Genomic DNA, 10876 nt, shown 5'->3' on the forward strand with positions numbered 1-10876 from the left:
CTTATCCTTTTCTTTCTTTTAAACTTTCCACAAGCAGTAACAACATTGGCACATTCTGCACACTAGTCAAAAAAATATACAGAAATAGGCAGCAAAAGGTGAGCAAGCCTACTGCAAACGTCTCAGCAAACCATTGTCTCAAAAAGCTGTGAGCCATTAAAGCTTTCAACAGCATTTCACAACTGTGACATGTTGACACTTTATTTCCACATATTTCCTGAGAGCTAGCTTCACAGTTATCTTCCTTGTTTTGACTTCCTCTTTGCTGCGTTGAAGCTCAGTGGTCAAACGAACTATCTTGTGCTCGGTGTCATCACTGCGAGCCCTTTTCAGAGGCAAGACAACTGCTGCTGCTCTCCGACTCGACAAATGCAGCACCAACAGGTTAGCATCTAAGGTCTTCTGCACATTATCTGCTCATGGATGGAGAAACAAGTACAAGGTATGCATCTGACCTTGGTGTTTGATGGTGTATTTTATGTGTGGAGACAAAAGTAATTTGTTTATTTATTCCTCAGAGCCGTCCTTGGTTTTTCCAGCGATCAGGCCCCCCACTTAGTGTATTTGACAAGCTGAGTTAGACACTCTGTATCGTTGAGTGTCAGTTTGTCAAATACCCCAAGTGAGGTGTCACTTGTCAACAAACAGAGGTCACTGTACAGACAGAAAGGGTTCAACACGGCGTGGAAAAACTTCAAAGAATTGCTTCTCTGATAAAATATTTGAAGATCACAATGAGAAAGATAAAATATACTGTTATCACTCAGAGCCTAGAAGTAAAAACCTTATCTTTTGCAAATGTTGGGATCAACATAGTAAATGAATTTAGCAAACATGCAACTTTTTGCATGTATTTATTTTAAAGTTTTAACGTTCTAATTTGTAAACACCCAGAATAGCAGCCAGTTTTTTTTATATGTTGCAAGAGCTGAAAAAGACCATACAATGAAAATGCACTGTACATTGCTGTCATGTGTGTCCATGTGGAGTCTGACAAAAGTCTGTCTCTGCAACAGCAAATGTAATTGGAGTAATGTTATTCAAAGAAAGCTTTTAGCAAATGGTGATATTTTTGTCTTTTGTTTAGTTTTTTATTCAAAAACATGGAACCAGGGTTGTCTTCTTCTCCATGTATGAATATGTGTTTGCAGCTCAAGCTACTTTCAGAGAGAAGAGAACCGCCCAGTGCCCCCCTGAGCCACATGTTATTTTGCTGAACTTTTTCATTTCTATGTGGCTGTATAAAAAATGTAGATGCATCAAATTTCTCTAATAAATGTGAATATTCAGTGAAACAATACAAATTCTGCAAACTCCAGCTTATCTTGCAACTAGCTTATGATTTTTTACAGACATCACTTTTCGGAGTGACTTGCATTTCCTGACAGAACCTTTCGACTTTTATAAATGCAGCACAATAACTGCACCCATTTTGCTATGGTATCTGAGCTTTGTTTCAGCAAACCCATCATTGCACTAAGTAAAGGTGTATCGCAATTTAGGTTTTGGGAAGTGACCAAATTGCATATCAACAGGAAGCTTATTGCTACTGTGTTACCACATTAGCATCACTCCTCTGTTTCATGTTCAATTATATTTTCCATGCAGATCTCATGCAAAATAATTTTTTTTAATTTTCCATCCAAAAAATAACTAAGCTGAAAACAGTTGCTCTGATGGAGTTTTTTTTTAAGGTTTTCTAAATGTCACATTGTACTGCACATCGCGACCAGGTTTTGTCTAGTCTCCAAGGCCTTTAAGCAAAGGCCGTGAAATTATCACTTGACGGGCTCAGCATGTCATCTGTATAACCCTGAGTCTATAAAAGGTGGTGCATATGATGAAATAAGGATACTCACAGTTTATTAATCTCACACTCCTTTGCTGCAAATCTGACAATAGAGGCAGCAGAATTGCAGCTATACAGAGGCTCTCTCAAATATTTTCCTGTAAGCCAAAACTCCCTGCGAAGTTTCTTGGAATTTTCTCTATACTTGTTTTTAGAAGGCCAGTAAAAGGTGATAAGGCTCCATACTTTGAGAGGAAGTACCTGATTACAACACACAGCTAAAGTAAATTTAAATATATTTTACTCTGACGTTTATATCTATGGCAGTGCTTCTCAAACGTTTCAGGTTTCAGCACTTTCATTTCCCAGTCCTGTAAAATGTTTCTTTTTCTATGGTAATAGAGTGTTTCTGATTCTGATACCCCTTAATAAAATCAGTTCCAAGCAATTGCCATCATAAGTCACCTCATTATTAAACGTCCAATTTTTTTGTATAAATACATCTGTTCTGTGAGAATATAAGCGAACAAAAATAAAAAGCAAAACATGGCTGTCCAACTAAACTGACAGGATGGAGCATTAATCAGAGAAGTCGCCAAAACGATCATGGTAACTGGAGGAACTGAAGAGATCCACAGCTCAGGTTAGTCATGTACTCCACAAATCTGACTTTGATGGAAGAGCTGCAATAAGAAACAAATTGTTGAAAGAAAGCCATAAGAAGTCTTGTTTACAGTTTGCCACAAGCCACGTGTTCTCTGGTCGAATAAAACCAAAGTTATACTTTATAATTTACAATCTAACACTGTGTGGCATAAAACTAACATTGAACCTCCTCATGAAAACACTAACCCTATCATAAAACATGGTGGTGGCAGCATGTTGTTGGGATGTTGTTTTTTAGCAGGGACAGAGAAGCTACTCAGAGTTAATGGAAAAATGGGTTGAGCTGAATACCGGGCAATGCTGGAAGAAAACCTGTTAGAGGCTGAAGACTCACACTCAGCCAGTGGTTCTCCTTCTATCAGGAAGACAACTCTGTTTTGAGAATGGCCCCTTGAGCTATTTTGCTGAGAAGAACTGGCAAAAATTTGCTGGTGGAGACATACCTCAAAATCATGCATGATGTAATTGCAGTGAAAGGGGTCTCTGCAATGTATTTACTCGGAAGGGTGGAATATAAATGCACATCACACTTTTCAGATTTGCATTGCAATAGATTCTAAAACCATATTCTCTTATCCTTCTAAATCACAGTTATGCATTACTTTGTGTCAGTCTATTACATTAAAATCCCAATATCTTTTATTTATCATTGAAGTTTGTGGTTGTAATGGCACAAAATGTGAAAAAGGTGTATGAATAATTTTGCAAGGCAATGGTTTGGAGATGATGCCACTAATGCAAAGACAGCAGAAGGAGCACGGGATGTTCAGATTTATATTGGAAGTGTTGAAAATGGAGACAAATTTAAAAAGACAAGGCTTAGATGGTGTGGACTTGTGCAGAGAAGGAATATTGAATATATTGGATAGAGGAAGTTGACTATGGAGTGGCGAGGGAGAAGGAAAAAAAGAAGAACACTGAAACAGTTCTTGGATGTACTGAAGGATAGTGGTGTGACGGAGAAGGATGCTGGGGATAGGAAGAGAAGGAGGCAAGGGTGACCCCTAAAGGAAGCAGTCGGAACAGGTCAATCCCACTGTTACTACAGTATTTGCATGCATCTACAGTCAAGATAATTGAATTGTATGGGGAAGATAATTCTAATAACTTTCCACATTGTTTCTTGCAAACCTCTCCTCTGTTTTGGCCAGCCTTTATTGAGTTTGATTTAAAAAAATTAATACAATTTTAAGTTTACATCCGAGCCAGATGTAAAGGCAAACGGGTTAGGCAGTCAGATAAAAACAAACAGGTTGTCTGCACCCTCCTCTGCTTCAGTAGTATGTATCCCATTCCCAAGAGTTGTGAAACATGTGGAGAATCCAGGGATGATGCAACCTTCTAAAAACAGGGGTATTAGTGGGCAAGCCCTCACCCATGGGCCAATAATGAAGGGGAAAAAATATGGTTCTCATGCATAGGATTGACACTGTGCTCGATTAGAACTATTTCAGGCATGAAGTCCTGGAGGGTCTAAACTCTACATGAGTGAGTGAGCAGTTGCTGTTAAACAAGTCCTTGCTTTTATTTTAAAACAGTGTCAAAATGAATACAGAGTTAAAATTTTAACATTGAACATCATATAATAGCTAGCTGTAGTTATTTGCACAGCAGTGTCTGTGTGTATAGTTGAGAAGGTAAAGTATTACCTCATATCTAATATTTTTAAATGTCTTGAACCCTTACACATTGAGCATTTTCCATGACGACGATTGAAAAGAGCAAATTTGCTTTACTTTGTTCAGCCTTCCTGTTAGCTGTTAAAAGTCTTGTTTTCTCTTGTTCTCTCTCGGTTGCTGAATGAAGTACAGCCTTCTCTTGAAATGTTATAGGAAACACACTTCTTACTCTCGATGTCTTTTGAGCTTTCCTCGGGATTTGTTAAAGGGGCGGAGCTGTGTGCAGCGAGGCTTGGCACCAGCAGCTTCAGTAATGGCACAGGTTACTATACAAATTATTAATTTTTATACCATTAATATGCCACAAAAAGTAGTTTTAAGTTGTTAAGCGAGAAAGTAGACCTCCAAACTTCATCTGTGCAGTCAGTTCAGTTTTCTGAGCAGCTGAACTCCGCTTACAGGCTGGTCTGGCTGCTAAGCTAACCAGGCAGCTGCACTGGGACTTCTCCACTAACGGCTGCCTGTTTTCGGCCCAGCACTCTGGGATTTCCTGCTACCCGTTATATGTTTTTGCTGGTTGAAAGTGAATATAAAGCATTCAGTAGGTATGTGGTGAATAACCAGAAACAAAAGTACCAGAATTCTTTGCAGGAAATTTGTGACATTTTAAGTTATTGTTGGCATTAATTATTAACTATTTTGTCTCTATTCTATAAGAAAAATGCAATGCTGATGATCAGAACACTTGAAATTTTCTTTGTACACAAATACACATTTTCGTTAGACTTTCATGTAAACCTAATTTAGTGGAGTATGAAATCTTTAATATTTTTAATTCTTCATTGTTTCATGCAGACAGCTCTGCAGGAGAGACCGTAGTTTCAGGTTTGGATGTCATCTCTACCATCTTCTGCTCTACTCTCTATGCATCTTCTACTTTATATAAATATTTGCTGATATCTCTCAGCAAATATATCACTACTTGATTAGACAGTCAGTGTATTAATTCCCTGTAATTCTGGACTGATTATCTGTTATTTTATTCTAATAAATACATTTTTTATTAAAAACATGTTCTGTAGTTATCTGATATGAGTTTACCTGATGACAATAAAATGAAAGTAAGTGAGTTAATCAGTGTTTTGTAGTTATTGTAAATTAATCATGCAGTTGTAAAGCAATAACTCTGGCCCGATGCAGGTTGGTAAAAAAATAAATGTAAAATAATGATTTAAACTTTTTGTGCTTATGGATCCAGTGCAACATAAGGATTAATGGAAGGAATTAATCAACAGTATAAATAAAGCTGCTCTTCGTGCATTTTTTATCAGTTGACAAAAAAAAAGATGAATTAGCTCATAAACGGAATAAAGGAATAAACCCATCTGCTGGAATGATAGTGTATTGCAGTTTTTTTTTTTTTTCACAACTTCCCCATACGTCATTAGGCTGATTTAAATAAATGGTCTGTGGCAATGGTAAAAGAAAGTACAGAATTCCCCGGGATTCCTATTGCCCGGGTAAAACAAATCCTGGGGCTTCGGTGTTTCCTCTGACTTCATCACTGATCCTGAAAAAAAGATGCATTTTAACCCCTTTTTTCACTTAGTAACAGCATTCACACTAAAAAGTGTTGTCAATCCGCCGGCAACCTTATAGCACTTAAATAGGCACATTCACCTGTCAGATCTGATTACGCCAAAAACATTGTCCGATTGGTCAACAGCGGATTTTTTTGTGCATCTCTACAGTTTTTCCTTTTTTCTTGTTTACTTTTTTTTGTTGTTTTTTCATAAAAGGTGTTATCTCTATTTTTATATTTATAAGTTTAACAGTGACCCTGGAATGCAAACACAATGAAACATAAAAAACAAGAAGTGATTATTTCTAATATTGTGTTTCTGTATTTTGTTCTGTTTACCTGTATTTACCATTATATTTCCTGATTTAAAAGTGTGGCTAATTTATTTGGGTTTTTTTTGCAGTTTTTTTGCCACTGCACACTTTTTTAAAACTATATGCATTCTTATGATTTCAACCAACAAGATGAGAAAATACTGAGTTCAGCAGATGCTGAATTGGAAGAAAAGTCAGTGCAGACTGTTTGATATGGCATTTGATGAAACTATTCTGTGAGCCTTTATAAATACACCACAAACAGAACAGACAACTTAGAGCCAGGCAACACACCGCTATAGTGGTGGGAGCACTGTTGATTTACAGCAAAAAGATCCTGGTTTCAAATCTTGGCTGGACTCAGCCTTCTGTTCGGACTTTTCCTGCTCTCCCATGTGCAAACTCCAACTTTCATTTCTAAAACCTTTACTAAAGAAGCAGAGTAAAATAATTTTGTGCTGTATTAAAATGGGCACATTTTATTTCAAAGAGAGCTAATAAATCAGACTTTGCTGTTGTAAATCATGTTATAAATGCTCAAATGTAATTGGCTCAGAGTCCAGGGAGCAATAGAATGAGTCTCCACCACAGAGTCATCGCTTACCTAATTGTAACTATAGACAAAAGTTATAAACTCGCCGGCCACTTTATTATATACAATTTGCTAGTGATGTACAGGACCCTCTGTCACATTAAGAACAGTCTGTGAACTTACTGTCATGTTCAAGAAAGCAGTTTAAGATTATGTAAACTTTGTGACATGGTGCATCAAGCTGTTGGAAGTAGCCATCAGAAGATGGGTACACTGTGGTTGTAATAAGATGAAAATCATCTGCAAAAATACTTTGGTAGCCCGTGGGGTTTCCAGAAAGCTGCAGCTAATCTTTTAAATGCCTTAGAATCAACCCGGCAACCTCTTATCAAGTTGGTGAAATGACTTTTAATAAGATGATACACTAACCTGCAAGCAGCCATTTTTATAATAAAACGGATGTTTCATTGTATCCTTTGATCTAAGCAAATCTTATCACACGTAACATGAATGTGGCCGACAGACAGCAATTGGGCTGTTCCTTCAACATAGTTTAATTAAACCTTCAGTAACCTGTCTCACACTTTATGGCTTTTCTGCAGCTTATTGCAATGCTGACAAACATGAAAGAGTGAGAGACAGAGAGAGAGAGAGAGAGAGAGAGAGAGAGAGAGTGTGTGTGTGTGTGTGTGTGTGTGTGTGTGTGTGTGTAAAAATACATCCCTTTCCAGAAGAAACAGATAGCATCGAATGGCATAAATGGTTTAGTGGAAGTTTACATACAAAATAGACGGAAACATAAACAAGGTTAGTATAGAATGCCTTGAACAGTGAACAATTACACCACATAACTTAATGTTTTTTACTGGGATTTTATGAGATCGACTGTCCGTCTTCCAATCAATTCCGATGAACTTCTCTGTCCCTACAGAAAAATAACAATCCCACACCATGATCCTGGCAACACCATGTTTTGTGATGTAGGCACTGTATTCAGGCTAATAGATTGAACAGAACTCTGTGACATGTGCAGAGGTTAGGATATTGTTTCATAACCTTATACTGGTATAAACTTCTCCATAACATTCTCTTCATGATGCTGTTTTTTCACTATTGTTCTCGAACAAACCTGTAAGCTCTTCACTGAACGAGTTGGCTAATGCTGAAATTAAATTACCCCCATGACCCCACCCGCAATCTGGTGAACTCTTTTTACTGATCATGTCACATCTGAAGGGATTGGCTGGACTACATTGTTGTTAGGGCTATTAGGGCTATCGGAGTAAAAGTGTCAGTTGAACAAATCTTTCTGAGTCAAATTTGGATTCAGAGTTTAAATTTCAGATAAGGTTTATATAAGAAAAAATACAAAATGAGTTTTACAAGTTTTCAAGTCCATAGTCTTGTCTGTTTTCTTTTCCATGTGGTTATCGAGGAAGGGAAGAGAGCAGGCTCTAATCTGTCAGGAGGAGATGGTAAGTATTGCTGTAATTTAGAATTTTTATTACTGAAAGGAGTTTGATTCTGAAGAGGGCTATGCTGATTCCAGGAAAGCGTGATGAGTGCACCATGCCTGGAACTTGGACTAGGAAGTAGGACCTGCCAAGAACAATTGTTTTTTTTGGGATTTTGGCTTAGAGTCCAGAGCTCAGTGTTCTTTGTTCTTCTTATGAGGTGAGGTTTCAATTTGGCATGTCAGGAAAAGTGCAGAGATAACACAAGGTACCACATAGGGGGACTATCAGAGGAAGAAAGACCATCCGGCAACTCCTTAAAAGCAGTCAGGCTGACGAGTAGATTGCATGAGCCCACCCAGGATGAAGAAAAAACGCACACACACACACCAATCCAGTATTATGACAATCGCAGGGTTAATGTATGTATGTATGGCCCCATTTTTTTCAGATTATAATTGCTAAAAAAACAATTGAGACCATGCATCATTTTCCTTTTATTATCAGCTGATTGGATAAGTACAAATGGTAGGCACCCACATCACCAAATCTCCAAGCAATAGTTTTAAAGTAACAAATGGGCTTCTAAATATAAAAAGGAATGTTTTCCAAATTATTTGCAGTGCTGTGTGGAAAAGGATTTAACCCCTTAGAGATTTCACTTTTCAAATTTTTTTGTCTGTTTTTTTTATAGCTAAGAATAAATGTTGACACTCTATAAACAGTTAGTGCACTGGGTTTGAAAAAAATGAACCACAAAATAACGTGGATACAAAACAACCGAACATTCCCCTAAGGTCACCAACAAGGAACAGCATAGCATAAGGATGACAACACTGCAACTCTGGTTTTGTGATATGAGACGAGCGTTTTGTGGAAAACGTTTATGGTTTTTGGTCTCTTAATGTTGAAAGACTTTATCATTACTTCAATTAATTGCTTTTACCGATGCATGCCAATATAAAAGCATGCTAATATAAAAAAACAACATATTGTCTACTGGAACTTGTACTCGTTGTCTTCCGGTTTATACGGGACCAGGTTACGGGGGGAGCAGACTTAGTAGAGAGGCCCTCTCCCCAGACACCTCTTCCAGCTCCTCCAGAGGGAGCCCAAGGAATTCCCAGGCCAACTGAGAGACATAGTCCGTCCAGTGTGTCCTGGCCTGTCCCCTGGGGCTCCTGCCGGTGGGCCCTGCCTGAAACACCTCCCGGGGGAGGCGTCCAGGAGGCATCCGGAACAGATGCCCGAGCCACCTCAACTGACTCCTCTCAACGTGGAGGAGCAGCGGTTCTACTCCTCATGGGTGACCAAGCTCATCACCCTATCTCTAAGAGAGGGCTCGGCCACCCGAAGGAAGCTAATTTCAACCACTTGTATCCGGGATCTCTTTCTTTTGGACAGGACCCAAAGTTCATGCCCATAGGTGAGGATAGGAATGTAGACTGACCGGTAAATACAATTCAATTCAATTTATTTCTATAGCTCCAGTTCACACCATGTCTCAAGGCACTTTACAAAGTTAGTTCAATCGAATCATACAGATTTCAAGTCGGGTGCATACATTCCAATCAATCCTAATTATCAACAAACAGTGCAGTCAAATTAGGTTTATTATTCAAATTGGTTCAGACGTTTTTCTAGCTATGCAAACCCAGCAGATTGCATCGAGTCAGTGACTTGTAGCGTTCACTCCTCCTGGATGAACATGTAGAGAGTAGACAGTGGCTTGCATTGACTTTGCAGCAATCCTTCATCCTGAGTATGCATGTAGCGACAGTGGAAAAGAAAACTAACAGGAAGAAACCTCCAGTAGAAGCAGGTTCAGTGTGAGCAATGATCCAGGAGTACGTTTTATGGGAAAAAAAGTAAAACATTGATGGTTATAGCTCCCTTAGTGGCTTTATCTAGAAAGAAAAGCTAAGCAGGTGAACTCTGAGTCAGTTTTCAAGTCTGGAGTAGGAAAGAGAGCACAAACAGTTAGTCACAGGGTTGGGCCACTGTCCATTCTGTGAGGTAAACAGTTTACACATCTCCTGCTCAGGTTTTCCCTCACTTGTGAACAAGACCTCGAGATACTTAAACTCCTAAGGCAGGAGGTCCCCTCCAACCTCAAGAGGGCAAGCCTGGTATTTACAGGGTTGCTGGAGCAATGATGGTATTTACATCATGCTCCTAAACTTTGTCCTTTATGACTACAAATCTAACAGAAATAGACTAAGAATGATTATAGTCTATCATCGTTTGTGATAACAGGATTGAATGAAGAGACTGTAAACAAATGTACTCGATAACATAGCCATTAACCAGCCAGTTAAGAGCACAGCTCTGCATATTTCTGCTAATGAGGCTCTGTGTCCAATACCCCTTTATCCCTTCCTTATTTAGGTAATTCCTAGGATAACAGGACAGGAGTGTTTATACATGCAGCATACTATCTGCGTGAAATGGATTTGTGGTGTATCTCTGAGCTAACACCAGAATAGAAAGTGGAGGAGTGCTTCTTCGGTATCAGGAGATAATACAGATACTGACTGGTTAGTGAATATTCAAATTCATCACCGTTTTGACATGTGTTTATTTTATTTCTTCCTTGTAATTGATATTTGTGGTAAAATAAATGCAGTCATGAAGACTTTTGTCAAAAATAGTTTTCAAAAAAGCTATCTGAACCAACCAGGCCTTATGTTAAAAAGCAATTAGCCCTAAACCCAATAGCTGATTGTTCCCCCCTTGGGGGCAGCAAGTACCATGAAATTGACACTTTTACCTTGCTGTGCAGAAAGTTTCACCTGCTCTTCTTTATTAAATTGTTTTATTTTATCTAGATTGTATCTACATTTAGAACTGCCTATGTAAGGTCACGCCAAAACTTCTCAATTGGGTTTAAGTCCAGAACTTGACTAGGCAACTCGAAAAA

General features: G+C 38.4%; 1 long non-coding RNA gene across 1 annotated transcript; it reads left to right on the forward strand.

The window, feature by feature from the left end:
• Window positions 1-302: 302 nt before the first annotated feature.
• LOC124876620 lies at window positions 303-1300 on the forward strand. The gene is made up of 2 exons (XR_007040344.1): window positions 303-442; window positions 519-1300. It is a non-coding gene; the product is annotated as an uncharacterized LOC124876620 (long non-coding RNA).
• The last annotated feature ends 9576 nt before the right edge of the window (window positions 1301-10876 follow it).

Source organism: Girardinichthys multiradiatus, chromosome 11 (assembly GCF_021462225.1).
Source record: "Girardinichthys multiradiatus isolate DD_20200921_A chromosome 11, DD_fGirMul_XY1, whole genome shotgun sequence".
In the NCBI taxonomy this organism is placed as follows: domain Eukaryota; kingdom Metazoa; phylum Chordata; class Actinopteri; order Cyprinodontiformes; family Goodeidae; genus Girardinichthys; species Girardinichthys multiradiatus.